This window comes from Acinonyx jubatus, chromosome A3, assembly GCF_027475565.1.
Source record: "Acinonyx jubatus isolate Ajub_Pintada_27869175 chromosome A3, VMU_Ajub_asm_v1.0, whole genome shotgun sequence".
NCBI lineage: Eukaryota > Metazoa > Chordata > Mammalia > Carnivora > Felidae > Acinonyx > Acinonyx jubatus.
The window spans coordinates 30048468-30068632 of NC_069388.1; the positions used below are offsets into that span (position 1 = coordinate 30048468).

General features: G+C 49.4%; 1 protein-coding gene across 6 annotated transcripts in view; it reads left to right on the forward strand.

Moving 5' to 3' along the window:
* The first annotated feature begins 15735 nt into the window (after window positions 1-15735).
* The window catches only part of SMOX (spermine oxidase), a 56458-nt gene continuing 52028 nt past the window's right edge, over window positions 15736-20165 (forward strand). For 3 of the 6 annotated variants that reach the window (XM_027069631.2, XM_027069628.2, XM_053200209.1), the window contains exon 1: window positions 15736-15931. The gene's annotated coding sequence lies outside the window, so the exon portion shown is untranslated. The remainder of the gene's footprint in view (window positions 15932-20165) is intronic. The other 3 variants (XR_008289191.1, XM_027069632.2, XM_027069629.2) reach the window with 1 other exon arrangement.

Sequence of the window (20165 nt, forward strand, 5' to 3'; positions counted from 1 at the left end):
ATATTAAGAACAGCCAGAGGGGGCAGAAAAAAGATATAACATTTCGTCAGCTGGCAGTGGAAGTGAGAAGAAAGTGGAATGATCCTTTCACTGTATTGGGAAAAAAAAAATCCATATAATTCTATACCCAGCTAAAACATCTTTTAAGAAAGGTGAAATAAAGGCATTTCCATAAAATGTAAAAATCTAAATTCTGAGTTTATCCCCAGCAGAACTTTACTAATGATCGTTCAATAACTGCTTTAGATAGAAGGAAAATGAACTCAGATGAAAGGGCCAGGAAGCAAAAAAATAGGTGAAGAGAAAAAAAAAAAAAAAAAAAGAAAGAAAGAGATGTAAACGTGTCTGTGTATTTTTCCATTCTGTTCACTTCCCAGCACCAGACACATTTCCTCTTCATGGCTTTGCCACTTGCCCAATTCTCAGGAGCTACTGAATGGAAAATAAAGCACTGCTATGAAATGCTTTAGGAGGTTGGGAAAAAGTAATTTTGAGGTCAGACTATTTGCTGCATTAGAAAGACTATGACTACCTTTATTTCGAAATATGTGATGGAAACCACAGAGAGAAAAATATGGGTTAAAGGAAACACATGACGGAATCATTTCAAGGCTCTTCTATTTAAAAACAGGAATATAAAAAGAAGTCTCAATTCAATGATAAAACAAGCAAGCCAATAAAAAACGGGCAAGGATTTGAACAGACATTCTACAAAAGAAATACAGATGACAAAAAAACACATGACAAGATGCTCAACGTCATTAGCCATTGTGGAAAAGTAAGTTAAAACCACTATTGAGATGTCACTACACTTCTACCATATGACCCGACAATCCAACTTCTGGGCATTTATCCAAGTGTCCACACATAAATCTGGATGCAAATGTTTACAGCAGTTTTATTCCTAATCTCCCAACAAGAAATAACTCATATGTCCTTCAACTAGTGAATAGATGAAATCTGGTATATATCCATATAATGGAATAGTATTCAGCAACGAAAAGGAATGAACTACTAATATACACAACATTGATGAATTTCAAATGCAGTAGGCTAAGTGAACGAAGTCAGACACAAAAGATTACATACCATATGATTCCATTTATTACAGAAGAGGCAACATGATAGGGACAGAAAACAGATCAATGGTCTCCTGAGGCTGGAGAAGGGGGAGGGATTAACAACCAAGGGGCATGAGGGATTATTTTGGGGTGATAGCACTGTTCTATACATCAATTGTGGTGGTGATAACACAATGTAAATGGTTTTCAAGACTTACGGAACCAGATACTAACAAGGGTGAACATTCCTGGAGGTACTTAATACCTTAAAAAAAAAAAAAAAAACAATAAAAAAGTCAAGGAATCCTCAGGGTATTTTACAATCTCACTTTCTTTGACGTGAAAGTAAATGCTGTTCATTACACGCTTGTGTGCGTGTTCAACCCCCTGTCCCCAACACACCCAAAACATTGGTTGTTGTCATGTCAAATTTCCAGAACTGTTCCTTCCAGCCTTCTCTCTCCTTTTGGCAGAGGACTTTTCCACGTACTTTACCAAGAACTGGATTCAACGAATACATCTGAACTTTCCTCCTCCTCAAATGTTCTGTCCTTATTCCTATGAGGATACAAATAACCTCTAAACACCTCAGGGCATTTTTATTCTAGCATGGGAAGTAATTTTCAAATTATTAAAGAGGAGAATAAGCTCACCAAAAGGTATAGTGATTTGGCACTATGATCACACACTGACATCCCTCCAGGTTTACAGACAGTTTGAGGACCAATTAACCATTTAGGTCAAGTGAAAGAAGCCGATCTGAAGGCTACATGCTGTGTGATTCCAACTATATGATATTCTGGAGAAGGCAAAACTATAGAGACAGTAAAAAGCGGTTGCCAGGGGCTTGGTGGGGAGAGAGAGGTGAAGATGGAGCACAGGGGATTTTTTAGGGCAGTAAGACCATTGTTTTATATGACACTGTAATGGTGGCTACAAGTCCATACACATTTGCCAAACCATAAAATGCGCAACACCAAGAGTGAACCCTATATAATCCAATCTAAACTATTGGATTTAGTTAATAGCAATACATCAATATTGACTCATCGGAAAAAAACAATCGGCTCATCAATGAAAACAAATGCACCACAATAACGCAAGATGTTCAACATAGGGAAAATTGGGAGGGAGGGTGAGGGGGGTATATGAAAACTCTATATGTTTTGCTCAATTTTTCCTTTAAATCCAGTCACTCTGAAAAACAGTGCGGAGGTTCCTCAAAAAATTAAAAATAGAACTACCCTATGACCCCGCAATTGCACTACTAGGTATTTATCCAAAGGATACAAATATGCTGATTCGAAGGGGCACATGCACCCCCATGTTTATAGCAGTGCTATCGACAATAGCCAAAGTATGGAAAGAGCCCAAATGTCCATCGACGGATGAATGGATAAAGAAGATGTAGTGTGTATACACACACACACACACATATGTACACACATACACTGATGAGTGGATAAAGAAGATGTAATATATATATTAATATTAATATATATCATAAATATATGAATATGTAATAAATAAGGTGTAACATATATTAATATTAATAATATATATTTCGTTCTTTTTCATCACCGAATAGTATTCCATTATATGTGTACATGACATACAATGGAATACTACTCAGCGATGAAAAAGAATGGAATCTTGCCATTTGCAACAACATGGATGGAACGAGAGGGTATTATGCTAAACGAGATAAGTCAGTCAGAGAAAGACAAATATCATATGACTTCACTCATATGAGGACTTTAAGACACAGAACAGATGAACACAAGGGAAGGGAAGGAAAAATAAGATAAAAACAGAGAGGGAGGCAAACCATAAGAGACCCTTAAGTACAGAGAACAAACTGAGGGTTGCTGGGGGGGGTTTGGGTGGGGGGATGTACTAAATGGGTGATCGGCATTAAGGAGGGCACTTTTTGGGATGAGCACTGGGTGTCGTAAGTAAGAGATGAATCACTGGATTCTACTCCTGAAGCCAAGACTACACTGTATGCTAACTTGAATTGAAACTTAAAAAACCAAAGAACCTAAAACTCTTAAGAAGTCTCCTAACCTGGGGTGTCTGGGTGGCTTGGTCAGTTGAGGGTCCAACTTTGGCCCAGGTCATGATCCTGCGCTTTGTGGATTCGAGCCTCGTGTCAGGCTCTGTGCTGACAGCTCCGAGCCTGGACCCTGCTTTGGGTTCTGTGTCTCTCTCTCTCTCTGCCCTTCTCCTGCTTGCACTCTCTCTCTTGTCTCCCCAAAATAAATAAACATTAAAAGAAGTCTACTAACCTTTTAAAAAGTGACACAGATGAGTGGAACTTTAGATGTGAAGTTTTAGGAATACTTAACCAACTTTATGTTCTTCAAAATGTCTTCTTATTATGCACATGAGTGATAAGCCATAATTCACTGACTCTAAGATACTTAAAAAAAAGTCTCTGGGGGCGCCTGAGTGGCTCAGTCAGTTGAGCGTCTGACTTTGGCTCAGGTCATGATCTCACAGTTCGTGAGTTTGAGCCCCGCGTTGGGCTCTATGTGGACAGCTCAGAGCCTGGAGGCTACTTCAGATTCTGTGTCTCCCTCTCTTTCTGTCCTCCCCTGCTCATACTCTGTCTCTCAAAAACAGATAAGCCTCAAAAAAAAGTTCCTGAATCAGGTTGCATCTTAAAATGGATGGCATTTTAGATTTGATGAAATATGGTATGACAAAATATATGACTAAATAGATCTAAAGGAGGCCTTTTAATAAGTAAATAAAAATCTAAGGTTAGAAAGTCATGTCATAATTAAACTGATAGTGTTTTTCTTTTTAATGTTTATTTCTGAAAGAGAGAGAGAGAGAGAGAAAGAGAGAGAGAACGAGCAGGGGAGGGACAGAAAGAGACAGAGACACAGAATCAGAAGCAGGTTCCAGGCTCTGAACCATCAGCACAGAGCCTGACCTGGGGCTTGAGCTCATGAGCGGTGAGATCATGACCTGAGCCGAAGTCTAGCGCTTAAACTGACTGAGCCACCCAGGCACCTGGGCGGTGATTTTCTTTTTAAGTGGGGCTTAAAATAATGTGCATCTTACAACTGACGTGTCTCAGATTAGATGAAATACAGGTTCAGTGTGCACTATAAAAATCGGCTAGACAGTGTATATTTAATTTATCTACTGTTGTCTCTGGTGGTGGGACTTAAAAGGAGTTTACAATTTGAATCGTAACGCTTTATTTCTTGTATTTAAAATTGACAAAGCAGTTTGACAGAAAATGTCAACAATGATAAATTTGAGAAGTAGGAGCATGGTGTTATGTCTTTCTTGGCTGTTTTATTTTACGTACTTACATTTTAAACAACAAAACAAATACTTGAAAAAAAATTGAGGAACACCTCAGGAACCTTCTCAGAGCAGCTGGCCAATCTCCAGTTTATTTGTTGGGGAGTATTCTTGGGCAATTAGGGGATGGCAGAAATTGAGAGAGGAAAAAGTAGGCAGGCAGACACAAAACGATAAAGATTCCACTCATAAGAGGTACCTGCCATAGTCAAATTCAAAGAGACAGAAAGCAGAAGCCTTGGTGGTTACCAAGGGCTGAGGGTGGGGGTGGGGAACAATATTAAATAATATTATTTAATGGGTACAGAGTTTCAGTTTGGGATGATGGAAGAGTTCTGGAAATGAGTAGTGGGTGGCAGTGTTGTGATGGTTACACAACACCGCAAGTGCCCTTAATGCCACTAAACTGCAGACCTAAAAATGGTAAATTTGGGGGGTGCCTGGGTGGCTCAGTCAGTCAGTTAAGCGTCTGACCCTTGATTTTGGCTCAGGTCATGATCTCACAGTTCGTGGGATCGAGCCCCGTGCCAGGCTCTGTGCCGACAGTGAGAAGCCTGAGCTGGGAGTCTCTCTCCCCCTCTTTCTCTGCCCCTCCCTCGTTCTCTCTCAAAACTAAATAAACTTTAAAAAGTGGTAAAAAATTTTTTTACCTCCAAACTGGTCGGGGGAAATCAAGAGTTTTGTCTTGGGCATGTTGTGTTTGAGATGCTCATAGGTAGTTGGATAAAATCCAAGCTCAGGAGAATGGTCATGGGCTATAGATGCAGATTTAGCAGACACCGTGTTGAAGCCATGGGCGAGAGAGAGAGAGAGAGAGAGAGAGAGAGAGAGGGAGAGAGACAGAGAGAGACGGGGGGGGGGGGGGGGGGGGGAGGGAAGGGGGAGGCAGGTCCCAGAGCAGAGGATCTTCCCAGCGGGAGGCAGGGGTCAGCCGTCTGGAATATTTCTGAGAGACTGACCGAGGTGAGGACACCTGGGTGTGGCGTGGTCTAGGATAGCTCATCCCCCTCCCCTTTTGGAAACTTAGTAACATTTTAAAAAATTTTTTTTATAAAAGAGAGATTGGGCGTGAGCAGGGGAGGGGCAGAGACCGAGGGAGAGAGAGTATCCCAAGCAGGCTCCGCCCTGTCAGCACGCAGCCCAATGCAGGGTGCGATCTCACAAACCTCAAGAACCGTGAGATCATGACCTTGGTGGAAACCAAGAGTCCGAGGCTCAACCAACTGAGGCGCCCAGGTGCCCTGCCCGCCCCACCGCCCCCCCCCCCCATTTTTTTTTTTTTTTGAAAAGATGAGAGATGCTGGGGAATGTGTGCTCATGGGAATGGTCCACTCTTCCCATAAGAGAGGGGGTGAGGAAAGATGTAGGAGCCAAGAGAGAACCGAAGGAGGAGGGACACTGGGTGGTGTGGGAGGCCTTAGGTTGCGAGCCCGCACGTCCTCCATTTCTGAGGAGCACGGGAGAGAGAGTGTGCCCCAGGCGGGCAGGTCTGAACATTTGGGGGTGGGAAGGCAGTGGCCTTTGCTTCCTCACCAGCTGAGCTGGGCGCACGAGGGGCCGAGGGGCCGTGGGAAGTTTGGGGACAGAGGAGAAGGTATGAACAAATCCAGGCAGAGGTGGGAAGAGACCACACCCTTTCTCAGGAAGTTCGTTGGGGCGGGCAAGGTGGAGTGCCCTGTGGAGCCCTGCGGCCCTGACAGCAGGGGGAGACCAGTGACGAGGTCGGGTGACTTTTCCTGGCAGGGAGCACAGGCAGGTGGGTCTCACTCAGCCGTGATTCTCAAAGTGTGTTCCGTGGACCAGCCGCTCAAGCATCACCTGGGAACCTGTTGAAATGCAGGTGACGGGGCGCCACCCCAAACCTACTGAATCAGAAGCACTAGGGTGGGGCCCACCCACCTGTGTTTTTCACAAGCTCTCCAGGTGATTCTGGAAGTCTGAGAAGCTCTGAACTGGAGTGGGGGAACCGAGGGCGCTGGAGGCGACCTGCGACCTGCAGGTCAGAAGGGCGGCCGTTCCTAGCGCTGTGAGCTCCCTGATGGATCTAAAACCCTCCAGGGCAACTGCCCCGAATGGAATGCTGTTTAAAGACACTCAGAGCTTTCCAAGGAATGATTATTTTGCAAGACAAACAATGTCCTTCGAAGGTACTTTTTTTTTTCAAATCTAAATTTGAGTATTGAGTTTCCTGCCCACCGTGGTTTGAAAGGACCCCAGGCTCTCCTTTCTCTCCCCGTGTCACGTCTTCTAGAGTTGTCACAAGGACCTTTTTGGGGCCTGCTCCATCTTTCCACATGGCTCCATTGCAGTTTTCAATTATGTGGGAGAAAAGAACGATGAACTGGCCATTCCCCCGTGTGTGAGGCCTTTTCCTTCCCCGGCAAAATAGAGACGAGGATGAGTCAGCTTCTCCCAACCTCCAGGATCTCCTAGTGACTCAGAGGATGGTCTGTTTCATGGGTAAAGGCTCCTCCCACGAAGTGAGCAGCCCTAGCCACCCCCTACCTGAGTCACCCGCCCTGGGTGCTCCCATCAAGACACGGCAGGGGGTGGGGCACGCCGAGAAAGGTCAGCGATAAGTGGACCAGGAAGGATGATGGAGGTCGAAAGGCTAGATGCAGGCGGCTAAATTTGTTCCTCACTTGGGGGTGGCCTTGGCTGGACCCACAAAGGGTTCAGTGTCTCTATTTGGAAATGGGAGAAATCCTGTATCCTACAATATGAGACTCAGCAGTGACCCAAAAGGAGAGGAGATGAGCCTCTGGGAATATGTCTGGCTGGAGACACCCTTTGGACCTTTTCTGTGCAAAAGAGAGGGATCCCTGGGGGTGGTTTATCCTTGAGGATTTCTAGGACAAGCTGTAGTCTGAGCAGGGCCTGTAGGAGGAGCTGGGAGGCCTCCACGGGGAGGAGGGTGGGGTTTAGGGCACTGAGCAGCTGGTATAAACACAGCAGCCCCCAAACCTTGGATTTGGTGCTGCCTGTTTTCCTGGGTCTGACTCCGTCAGTGTTTCTTCTCCTTCACTTCTGTGTCCATCTGTTTTTCTCTGTTTATCTCCTCCCCCTTCTCTCCTACATCACAGAGAATAGTGAAGGCTTCTCTCCCCACAGGCTGTTTTCTTTCCTGTTTAGATGGTGACTGGCATCTCTCCGCTTATGGAGGCAGCAATCAATCCATCCTGTTTACTTATTGCTGACACGGTGCGTTGTGGTCAGTGAGGTTGTCCACAGCCCCCCCAGGGTGGGGTGGGGACCAGGGTGCTGACACACAGGCATACACACTCAGCCATGACCAGGTCCGTCTGCCTTACCAGTGCCAGGAGGTCCTGGTCTAATGGTCTGATGTCTGGGATGCTGTGGGGCAATCAGCTGGGCCAAGGTCACCTCCTCTGCTGCTGGGGTTCATGGCCCAGCGTGCTTGGCACAAACACAGGGCTCAGACAAGATCTCCCCACGGAAGCTGAGTGCCCAGTGCACAGCTCCTCAGGAGTGGGGAGGTCTCAGAAGCAAGAAGGGCAGTGCCCAGAATAACAGTGTCAGAAGGCAGCTCGCTCAGCGTGCCCATTTCTGCACGAGGGAGATAGGAGCAGAGAAGGCAAAAGGCTTGTGGAATGGATCACTCTTCCCCGCATCCCCTCTGCTCTGCCTCTCCTGATTGGGCCCTTCCCTCCTAATTCATGGGACTTGGGACACCACATTTTAGTTTGTTTTTCTTGATTTCCCCACATCCTATGCAGTGGCATTGTTCAGGATTGATCAACGATGTTTCCCGGGGTTAGTGGTATGAGTGGGGAAAGGGGCAGGAGGCAGGCCCGACCTGTGGGGAGACAGGTGATGGTCGTGATGGGCATTTAAACAGAGGTATGGAGGCAACAAGGCCAGGAAGATGATGCTGTTTTCAGGGTGCTTACCCGGGACCCGACTCCTACTAAACTCTGAGCCCAGGGCCCAAGCACACAAAGATTATCAAACAAAAAAAACCAAAGAACAAACAAAATCCACAGTAGCTAAGAGTCTAGGCGGATGCCCCTTGATGTTTCGAGAGGATTCTCGGAATTCCTGAGGTCATCTGGAGCTCACCAGGGTCTGCCTCATAGCCTGACTGTGTATCTACTGTTATGATAAAGAGCCAGACAGACCTGGACTTGGGGGTGCCCAACTCTGCCACTCACTCTATTTGTCTGAGGTTCAGATTGAACCGAGTGTCCTGTATTTTAATTTGCTAAATCTGGCAACCCTTCTAAGTCCCCCAAAGGTTGGCCCCCACCCTTAACCCCCCATCCAGAGGCCGTCAGTGGCAAACCCTGCATTATTCTGAAGTCTGGGGTTTCACCTCAAAAATTCACATAAAATTTAAGCTCAATTCCACGTTCCTATCCTTGTTTTGATATAAAACAGCTATTAAATTATCCTAGTTAAAAAGCAACACATTTCCCATGTATTTTCCCTTGGTTGTGAATTAGTTAAAGCCCTGCTCATCCTGTTAGCCAGCTTTCCAGTGGATGGAAGGGAGACCTGGGGGTGTTTGTGCTGTGCAAGAGGGAATGAGGAAAAGAAGGGCAGGAGAGTGAGATTTTCAAAAGGTCACATTTGTTCAATTTAAAGGACTCCATTTTTGCCTTCCTGTTTTGCCTTTTTATATGTGTTTTTTATTTTTTTACATTTATGTATTGTTGAGAGACAGAGAGAGACAGAGCATGAGCAGGGGAGGGGTAGAGAAAGAGGGAGACACAGAATCCGAAGCAGGCTCCAGGCTCGGAGCTGTCAGCACAGAGCCTGACACAGGGCTTGAACCCACGAACCATGAGATCATGACCTGAGGCGAAACCAGACACTTAACCGGCTGAGCCACCTGGCCACCCCAATATATGTCGTCTTCTTCTTCTTCTTCTTCTTCTTCTTCTTCTTCTTCTTCTTCTTCTTCTCCGTCTCTTTCTCCTCCTTCCTCTTCCTCTTCCCCTTCCCCTTCTTCTCCTCCTCCTCCTCCTCCTTCTTCTTCCACACACACACAGAGTTGAGAGAGACAGAGAGCACGTGCAAGCATCTTAAGCAGGCTCCGCGGCCAGTGCAGAGCCAGACCTGACTTGGGGCTTGATCTCACAACCGTGAGATCATGACCTGAACAGAAATCAAGAATCAGACACTCAACTGACTGAACCACCCAGGCACCCGTAATTGTTTCTTCTTTCACAACATGGGAATCACTTTAGTTAAAAACATTGAATTCTCTTACCTGGCAAAAGGGTGGGCAAACGGAGAGCCAGAGCCTCCAGAAAAGTGGAGAGGGGGCAAGATGGCACATACCCCTTGAAAACAGTGAAGGGAGCTTTTAGAACAGTGGCTATACGTTGGAATAGCCAGAGTTCCCAGGTGCTCCACAGGCCCCCTGCCTGTGGGGGGATGGGAGCCAGGTGTCGGTGCTTTTAAAAGCTCCCCAGGTTATTCCAGTGTGCAGTTGAGACTGATACCATCGCTTTGGAGCTTTGCTACTCAAAGTCTGGCCTGAGGACCAGTGGCATTCAACTGGGAGCTTAAATCTCAGGCCTCACCCCAGACCTGCTGAATCAGAATTTGTGTTTTCACAGTTGCTTTGTCTGCAGTCTGAGAAGACCTGCTTTAGCAGACCTGTTGGGAGCCTCATCTTGATGGGGTAGTCTCAGCAGCGGCTGGTTTCCTTCAGTGGGGACCTGAAGGCCATGGGTACTAGTCTCTCCATCACAGCCTGCTGCACTGTCTCCCGCTCCTGGGTGTACAAAGTTGTAGGCTTACCCACAATGATGGAACTTGCCTTCTTTGCCTGGGTCTGTTAGCGTCTTTCCGTTGATATATCATCGTTCCATCGGGACAACCATATAGTAGCCAAAGACGTTGGCGGAAGATCAGGTACTCCTGTCCTGGTGGAGAAACCTCAGGAGACCAGTCAGGATATGGGGAGAGGACAGACAGAAGTATACAGAAATGTGCCTTGACATCAGATGCGATATTCACGTACTGTATGGCTATGCAGGTCTGGTTTTGAGCCACATAGTCTCTTGTTTTCTAATTCTTTCTTCAGTCACATGAAATTGACATACTTATGAAAAGCCCGGGTAAGTGAGGTTGCTCTTTGCCTTTATCAGTTGGCTATTGCAACAACAGTGCTGTGTAACAACCACGAAACACACAACAGTATTCATTTCTCACGTGTATGTTTGCTGGCTGGGTTGGCTGTGCTGCTCTCATGCATCTAGAGGTTGGCTGCATGTTAGCTGATCTAGGCTTGGATCAGATAGGTGCTTCAAGATATGGTCGGGGTGAGTTTGGCTCTTGGCTCTGGGCTGAGCTCTGGTCTGCCTCTCGTGTGTTCATCTGCAGCTCCAGGCTAAAAGGCAGTAGCTATCCAGGGGAACGTTTCTAATGGAGGTGGAGAAAGAACAAAAGGAAGTGGAAACATGCAGGAACTCTTAAAGCTGAGGCTCAAAACAGACTCACCACCACTTCTATTCCATTTCATTGGCTAGAGAAAGCCACACGTTCAAGCCTAACATCAGCGGATGGGAAGATACACTCCACCTGTCTCAATTGTGGCAAGAATATGGATGCAAAATACTACACCGGGAAGTGAAGAATTGTGGCCATTAAGTCAACCCACTATACCCTCCTTGGGAGTGAACGATGCTTCCTTGGGGCTACATGTCCCATCCCTTCCAGAACTTTTAAAAACTTCCTCATAGCAGGGACTGCTGGCTGGTCACCAAACGTCACTTTTCTACCCTTCCTGGATTCACAGCTAGAACATATCTCCCAGCCTCCCTTGTAGTTAGGTATGACCATGAGACTGGTTTTGATCAATGGTATGTGAGTAGAAGTAATGTTAGTTTTCAAGCTAAGGTTTTCTTCTGTGGCTGGCTTTGTGCTGATGAATACAAGACCTTGATGGTTGTTGGAGGCACATGCTGGAATGAGCCTAGATCCGTGAATCACAATGCGGAGGAAAGCTGTTATGAAATAGGAATACTTCTTTATTGTCCAGGTAAGATATGAATTTCTGTTATGTTTGAACCACTGTGTTCTTGGGTCTCTTTCTTACAGAAACCAGCATTACTTATAATTAGTAAATTTCCTAAAGCCCTTCTTTGTTACTCTGACCTCTCCCTGGGGTGGTGGGTGTGGAAGTGTTTTGTAAACTATAAAGTGCTCCACACATGTGAAGTCTCACTGTGATCAGTGCTTGACTAATGTTTCAACACAAAACAGAATCTAAATCAGTTGTATGGATGTGGCAGAGACTGATGCTAATAACTACTGATATCTGGAGGGGGCCTGATGGCTTGGTTATTGATTTTTATATCTCTTATTCCTTTTTAATCCTCGTCACAACCCTGAGCCACAGGCTCCTGTCATCACCCCCATTTTAAGAACGACAAAAGGGAGCTTTTGCCGAACTTGCTCAAGGCCTCACAGCTAGTCAGGTGCTTAAACCTGACCTATTGTTCCAGGAGGAAGCAATAGGGAACCATCTTAGCTCTAATCCACTTTGCACCAATCAGGCTCCAAAGACCCGCTTGGCTCATGGTGGGGGTGGGTAGAGAAAAATTGGTTGTACCCAAGGTAGCTGGTGGTGGTGGTAGGATTTGTAAGAAGTATTTAAAATTCCAGGCCCTGGGGTGTCTGGGCGGCTCAGCTAGTTAAGCAGTTAAGCTTCTGACTCTTGATTTCAGCTCAGGTCATGATCTCACAGTTGTGGGATTGAGCCCCGTGTTGGGCTCCACACTGGGCATGGAGCCTGCTTAAGATTCTCATTTCCTTGGGGCGCCTGGGTGGCGCAGTCGGTTAAGCGTCTGACTTCAGCCAGGTCACGATCTCGCGGTCCGGGAGTTCGAGCCCCGCGTCGGTGCTGGGCTGACAGCTCAGAGCCTGGAGCCTGTTTCAGATTCTGTGTCTCCCTCTCTCTCTGCCCTTCCCCCGTTCATGCTCTGTCTCTCTCTGTCCCAAAAATAAATAAACGTTGAAAAAAAAAAAAGATTCTCTTTTCCTCTCCCTCTGCTCCTCCCTGGCTTACTTTCTCTAAGAAATAATAAGATAAGATAAGATAAGATAAGATAGGATAAAATAAAATAAGTTCTAGGCCCTAATCTGAAACTGTGTACCCTAGAAATCCATTCTTGAAGATAAGAGAGAGGTGTGTATTCCTTGAGGCTTCTGCTTTGTAATAGATTATCTGTAAGATGGCTACCAAGGATTCCTTGCACTCTTGTGTGCTCATTTTCTATGGGTTGAATTATGTCTCCCCCATACGTTTATTGGATATGTTGGAGTTCTAGTCCCCAGTCCCTCAGAATATGACCGTATTTGGAGATAGTGTCTTTACAGAGATAATCAGGTAGAAGTGAAATTATTAGGATGGGCCCTAATCCACAGGTGTCCTTATAAGGAGGGGAATTTGGACACAGAACAGGGGCATGCACACAGGGGGAACTTGTGAGAAGATGAATATGAGGACAGAGATTGGGGTGATGGATCTACAAGCCCCTGAACACCAAAGATTGCTAGCAAAGCACCAGAAACCGGGAGACAGTAATGAGACAGATTCTCCCTGGCAGAAGGAAGCGAACCTGTAGACACCTTGATCCTGGGCTTCCAGCCTCCAAAAACTGTGAGACAAGGAATTTCTGTTGATTAAGCCATCTACTTTGTGTGACTCTCCTGCAGCAGCCCTCCAAACTAATACCACACTGCACACTTCCTATCAAGAGGTGGAGTCTGCTTACCCTCCCCTTGAATAGGGGCTGGCTTGGTGACTTTCTTAAGCCAATAGGGTGTGGTAGAAATAATGAAATGGCACGTCTGGGTCTACGCCTCAAGATGCCTGGCAGCTTCCATCTCACCCCAGAGAGAAGCCTGGCTGCCATGTTGTAAGGAAGTCCAGGCTATTCTGCAGGAGAGGTCCCGTGGAGAGAGAAACCGTTTGGATTGTTCCAGCCCCAGTCAAGCACGCGGCAGAAGAGCTGTCTAGCTGAGCCCAGTCCACCCAAAGAGTTGTGAGAAATAAGAAATTGTTGTTTGGAGCCACTGAGTTTTGAGGGTGGTTTGTTATGCAGCGAGAGACAACTGACATGTCCTTAGGCAAGTGTTCTGGCACCTCTGTCACAGTCATCCTTACAGCCAGATGCCTCCAGGGCCGTCCTTGCTACCATCTTCCTGAACGGATTCTGGGTGACGCCTGTCTTCCCACATGCTCGCTTCCACATAAAAATCTTCAGTGGTGCATCTGGTTGCAGGGCCTGGTTGGTGCCAGCACCCCAGCTGCAGAGAAGACTGGGAAGGAGCATTTTTGGCTTTGGAGAAGGGGGGGCAGGGTTCGTGCTCCTGGAAAGTTCCCTAAACACAGAAGGGTGTTCAAAAGGTACTGGCCACCCCTGAAATTTGATGAAGGCTCCTAACGATGGCCAATTTTTTTTTTTTATTTTTTTTATGTGAACTCTCTGTGTGTCTGGCACACAGCTCTGGGTCCATTCACCTTCTAATTGTAAACAGTGCCCTGACATCACCCTTCCTCACTCCGCATCCCTGTGGTTAGGATGGGACTGACTCCAGGGCTGGGCATGTGATTCAGGCCCAAACAATGATATGTGACCCAGCAGAGCCAACTTGGTGTAACCTTGGCTTTTTGCTGGGACAGCTGAAAGCAACGAGGACTTGAGCTGTGAGGTTGGTACTTACAGCTGCTGGCAGCCATCTTGCCACAGCAAGGAGCAGAGAAGAGAGATAAGGACAGGAAGACTAAGTCTTGGTAGTTTTCAAACCTCTTGGTGTGCAGATCTCAGACCATTGACGTCTTCTGTTATGTGAGCATATACATGTCCTATTTGCTTACACTAGGCCATTCTGAGTAGTTTTCTGTCATTTGTAATCTGTCAAACCCATGTTAGCATTTTTATTGAATCCAATGACTCTTTGGAGTAGGTATTATTTATTAGTCCCATTTTATAGATGAGAAAACTGAAGCACAGGGAGGCCACATGGAGGCAGAGTTCAAACCCAGGAAATCTAATTCTGAGAGCCTACTCAAAAGCATTCTGCTTCCTTGGTGACAGGGAAGGATTCACTGAGGAAGGTGACATTAAACTCGAAGGGGATACAGGGGTTTGGGGCAGAAAGGCTTTCTGGATGAAGGGACTAGCGTGGGCAATGACCAGGACTTTTCTACTGAGAAGAAACTTCACCTCAAATGCACCATGTCCTTGCCCCTTAACCAGTACGCTTAGTGGGTCCCTTTTGCAGGGGAGCATCAAACCCCATTTCTGTAGGGTCACCTCTGCTCTCCTGGCCTCCACTCATGCGGACCTATGCTCTGCATTGGGACTGGCTGTGAGGTGTAGGTTAGATGTGGCACCCTCCTCACCCTGAAAGACAGTTCAGGGCAGGGGCCTGGCTTCCATCCAAGGCTTCCCCCCACTTGGACTGGGTCTCTATCAGCTCCAGGAGGCCCTGGAGATGTTCACAGAATGAAATGGTCAGAGACCAAGTGACCTTCCCCATAAACGGGCACAAATGAAAACTCTACAAGGGACCAGAGCAGTGCTTGCAGAATCTCAAATGGCGAATAAACAAGTAATTTCCAAATAACTATGATTTTTTTAAAAACGAAAAGAAAAAGTGACCCTCACACCTATTTGCTTCGGTTTCACACCTATTTGCTTCGTTTTTTTTTTTTTTTTTATTAAACCAAGGATGAGGCAGCGCGTCCCAGCGAAGGCTGTTTTCTTACAGAGGCCATTTCCACGTAGTGGGCTGCGAAGTGACAGGCTGTGGCTCTGTGAGTGCGCCCTGCGCCAACCCCCTACTGCCTAGGATTGGAGACTGAGGCGCGGAGGTCTCAGAGGCGGGGTAGAGGGTGGTGGCGGTGGCGGTGGCCGGGGAGGCAACGGGTGTTGGGGAGAAAATGAGGCGGCCCTTGGGGACGAACCCACTGACCCCAACTAAGATCCAGCGAAGGGTCTGCGGGAGTGAAGGCAGCTCCGGGAGGAGAGGGGCGCCCCTTCCCTCCAACTCTGCGGGTAAACTGAGGCCCGCGTCCTGGCTCTGCTGGTCGCCTGGCAGGCAGCCTTGACCGCGAGTTACGCCCAGCATCGGGCCGGCAGGGCTGGGCTGGTTACTCTCCTTTTGGGGATGAGTGAGTACGTTTGGCGCCCAGCTAGAGACGGAGCGTTGGGACGGGGGCTTCGGGGGCGGGCCCCCACCCCTCCTCCCGGGGGCCCGCGGCTCCCGCGGCCCCCGCGGCCCCCGCCTCCCCGCTCCCTGGGGGCCGGGCTCGGGGAGGAGCTTCGCGCGTCCCCGCCCCGAGGCGGAGCAGGGGGCCGGGCCCAGGCGGACCTGGCGGGGTGGGCCGGGGACGCGAGGCGGAGCGGGGCCCCACGCAGGCCGCGGCGGCTGGCTCGGGCCCCTACGGTCCCGGCGGCGGCTGGAGGAGGAAGCCAGACGGCTGGAAGAAGAGGGGAGGAGGAGGAGGAGGCCGAGGCTGGAGCGCCGCTCGCCACAGACTCACTTCCCCGGCTCAGCAGGGAAAGGTACCGCGCGTCCGCCCCCCAGTCCCCCTGCCCCCCTCCCCCCCCCCCCCCCCCCGTCCCGAGCCCCCGGCCCTCGCTCACGCCCGCAGGGGCTGCGTCCGCCGCGGGAAGGTGAGGGGCTCCGAACGGCCCCGAAGGCTCCGGCGGTCCGGGGCTCCGGCGGCCAGCGCGGCGCTCGCGCGGGAGGGCTGGGGTGCGCGGCGGTGCCGGAGGCTCGCGGACAGCGGTGGGCGCCGCGCCCCCTCGCTCGCGCCGGGGGAAGCGGTGGTCCGGCCCGGGGCGGTGATCCCGGGGCGGGGGCTGCGCTGGCCAGGCCAGCGCGCGGGGGTGGAGGGCAGGCCGGACCCTCCCCGAGCTCCGTGCAGCAGGGGAGAGCCCCGGGCGCCCGGCGGGCGCGCTCGGTGGGCGCAGACAAAGCCTGGCGCGGGCGCCCCGCGGCGACTCGGGCGGTCCGGGGGGTGGGCGCTGGGGACAGAAGAGAAGGCGCCGGGGCGACGACCGGGACTCGGGGAGAGGCTGGGCCGCCCTCCCTCCGGCTGTCCGGGTGGTCTAGGGGGCGGGGAGCCGCTCTCTCCAGAGGGCCAAATAGGGAGCCAGGCTGGGAAAGGGGTAGGGTGTGTTGAGTGCTCACTTTGGGGGAGGGACTGAGGGAGGCCACTGCCTTGGGGGTTGGGCAGGTGAAGGGCCGGTGGACCCCCTCTGAGCTAGTGCTAGGAAGGGGCCACAGCCTCGACGCGATAAGTGCAGTGGCTGGCACGAATGGTAAGATGTGCCCACAGGTTGTTTGCAGAACCTGCTGGTGGTGACACATCCGTGCCAGTCCGTGAGGGGCAACTTGGTGTTTGGAACAAGCCCCAGGGGTCGTTGGAGTGGGCACGAATGCAGGGTTGAGTAGGCGTGCATCGGAAAGTGTGTGCAGTGAAGGCCCCACGTTTGCCCCCCTTCCCTCTTGTTGGGGGGGGGGGCAGGGAGAAAGCATTCCAGTTCCCGCCACACGCCCACGCCTCCACTTGGCTCCAAGGTGGTCTGCTCCCTGTCCCACACTCCGATTTCCAGCGTTAGAAGTGGCTTCCTATCCCCCGATTCCCAACAGGATAAGAACATGCCTTAATACCCTCCACCCCTCACTTATCGCTCCTTTTTTTTTTTTTTTTTTCCCCCTTTATCCTTCATTCCCCCTCAGCTACAGATCTACTTCTTTACTTCTTTTCACAGCAGAACTTCTGCAAAGAGCTGTCCGCACTTGCTCCTCTGGAGCACATCCCTCGGGTCCTTCAGCTCACCTGACCCGGCTTGGTGCTACCACTTCACCGCAAACTGCCCCAGTCAAGGTCTCCAGTGATTCCCACGCCCCTACAAGCAGGTCTTCTTTGACGACCCCCCTCCCCCCCCCCCCCCCCCCCCACACCTTGGTCTTGTTGATCTTCTCTCTTTCTAGAGTTAGTATCCTCTCTTGACTTCTGGTTTTCTTCCTCTCTCCCTGGCTAGCCCTTCCTTAGTTGTCTTTGGGGACAACTCCTTCATTCAGCTCTAAAGGTTGGGGGATCCCAGGGCTCTGTCCTCAGCCCCTCGGCTCTCCTGACTCCCCACTGTTTACCTATCCTCCAAGCCCTCATTCTTTCTTCTGATTTTTCAAATCAAGCATTACTTTACAAACACATTGATCTTAAATGTACATCATTTCTCTTCTCATGATTTTAAGTAGTAGATTTTGTCACCAGCCCTAGCTTTTCTAGCTAGCCACCCATCTGATGGTTTAGGGTATCCTGGATGTCTCATAGGTATGCAAACTTCATATGGATGACACAGAACCCTGGCTGCACTCCCCAAATGTGACCTTCCTGGGCCTTCTCTAAATAGCCCATAACCCACCTACCTTTAAAGGCAGGACCAGATGGTACCAGCTCCTCCCTTTGCCCCCCTCCCACATCCAGCGCAACAGCAAGTCCTTTTGACTCTTGCTGCAAAATCTATCTCAGGCTTGTTCTTCATGCTCTGACTTCACTGCTATGGCCCCAGGCCATTGCCCCAGGCCAAGCCACCTTTTGGGTCTTGCCCAGGTGCTGTAGTAGCTGCTACCTGCTTTCCCCCAAATTCCCACTTGCCCACCTCAAATCTATTTTAACAGAACAGCAAGAATGATTTAGAAAAATAGTGATTACATAATCACATTCCTTTAAAACCCTTGATAGCTCCCTACTGCCATTGGAATAAAATTTCAAAGATCAGACCCTCCATGATCTGGCCACTGCTGACCTCCTCCACCCTTATCCTGACCATTGTCCCCTTTGCGTTCTTCCCAATCGCCACATCTGAATCACTTCTGCTCCTTGAACACCCTAAACTTTTTCCTTCTCTGGGCCTTTGCTTGTGTAGTTTCCTCTGCCTGGAATGTTCGTCCAGGGTTTTCTATTGGGCTGGCTCTGCTCCTTCTCATTGTCAGGTCTCAACTTAAATGTGCCTTCCCAGTCTTGGTAGAGGCCCCCTCCCCACTCCCCTGTAATTTGTCATAGCACCTGGTTTCTTTCCTTTCTTAATTATATTGATCACAGTCCATACTATTTGTTGCAGTTATCTGTTTACTTTGTCCGGCTTCTCAAGTGCTGGACCTTGACTGGATGGCCCATTGCTGTATCTAGAGCATCCAACACAGTCCCTGGCTGACTCTCAGGAAATCTTGAGCCAGGTGGGAAGGTCAGGGCTGGGTCAGGGAGAAAGACATGGGTATTGCGGTCAGTGCAGAAGCAGTGACCCCAAGGATTTTTATTTTCTTTCCACAAAAGCAGTTGTATAAACTGCTGTAAAAATTGGAGAGGGCCAGTGGGATGTGAAGAAGGGACATGGGGAGGGTACAGGAGGCTTAAAAGCAGGCCTGTCTGCTTAGGGAAGATTGGGCAGGTCTGGGGGTGTAGAGTTGGTGTGGGTTGTGGTGGGTTGGGCATAAATGATTTCCTTTGCTCTCTTTGGTTGAAATCCAGGCTGGGTCCACAGAGGGCTGTGTGTGTGTGTGTGTGTGTGTGTGTGTGTGTGTGTGTGTGTGTTTTCTCTAAGTCAGGAGATGGGGGTGATCTGGGCGGACAGAGATTTATTTCAGGCCTATCCCTTGGGTGCGTGCTGGGTGCCCAGCCCTGGAGGACAGGAGTTGGAAGAGGAAGCTGGAGCTGAGCATCTTTCTATAGACCCTTGTCTCTCCACCCACAGCTCTCTTCTTTGCACAAAGGAGCCAGCTGAGAATTAAATTGTGTGGCTGGTGATCTCAGAATGGAGAGCTAAGAGCTAGGGGACCTCAGATCCGGGAGAGCCCTGAATAGAGGGCCAAGGGACACTGTGAGGGGGACAATGGAATAGGGGCTAAGGGTTCAGATCTAAGGTCAGGCTGACATGCCTACGAAAGGTCTTGAGCTGGAATAGGTGGGAGCAAGGAGAATATCCTGGGTGGGAAAAATCAAGCAGAGGCCAAGAGGCTGGGCCAGGGACCTGGTATACTCACTGGGTGCCACACAATGGCCTAAAGACCTTGCAAATATTAACTCCTTTACTCTTCTTAACAGCTCTAGAATGTAGGTCTCATGCCCATGTTACAGATGGGAAGACTGAGGCACAGTCCTATAACTCAGTAGTGACAGAGTGAGGATTTGAACCCAGGCAGCCTGGCTCCAGAATCTGTGCTGTAAACCACTCCACTGTGACACTTCTCCCCTGCCACTCACATCCACACCAGCTGAAGGCTTCTTAACTAACAAGTGCTTTTGCCTGACTCCCAGAGGTGCCTGGCCTTGGAGGCTGGGGAGGTAGGAAAGAAGCCATACCCTGAAGGTAGAAGGGGTCCTCACTCAGAGTGGGCAGCTGAGGTCCTCTGCTTCATGCCCCATTTTTTTCCTTCTAGAAAGGGCCCCAGGCCCAGGCCAAGTAGTTGGGCGTCATGCGTGTTGTGGTTTTGGGGTGCTGGGGAGGTCAAGTACTTCTGGTGCAAAAGCAGCTCTCTGCTCGGGATGCCATTAGAAGGTCACCCCTCTGGGTTTAGCATGGCCCTTTCCCCTCTTCATCTGCCTCTGGAGAGCTCACGAGGTCAGGAGGGGCTCTGCAGATAAACCGCCTGTTTTGGATTACTTTACAATGTTGTGAGGTGGAGCTTTGGACTTGGCCTTGGGGAGTGTGCATGGAGGTTTGAGTAGGGCTGGGTTGAATGTGGGAGCAGAGCTGGGGGAACGGAGAAATGGGACTCGAATTCAGC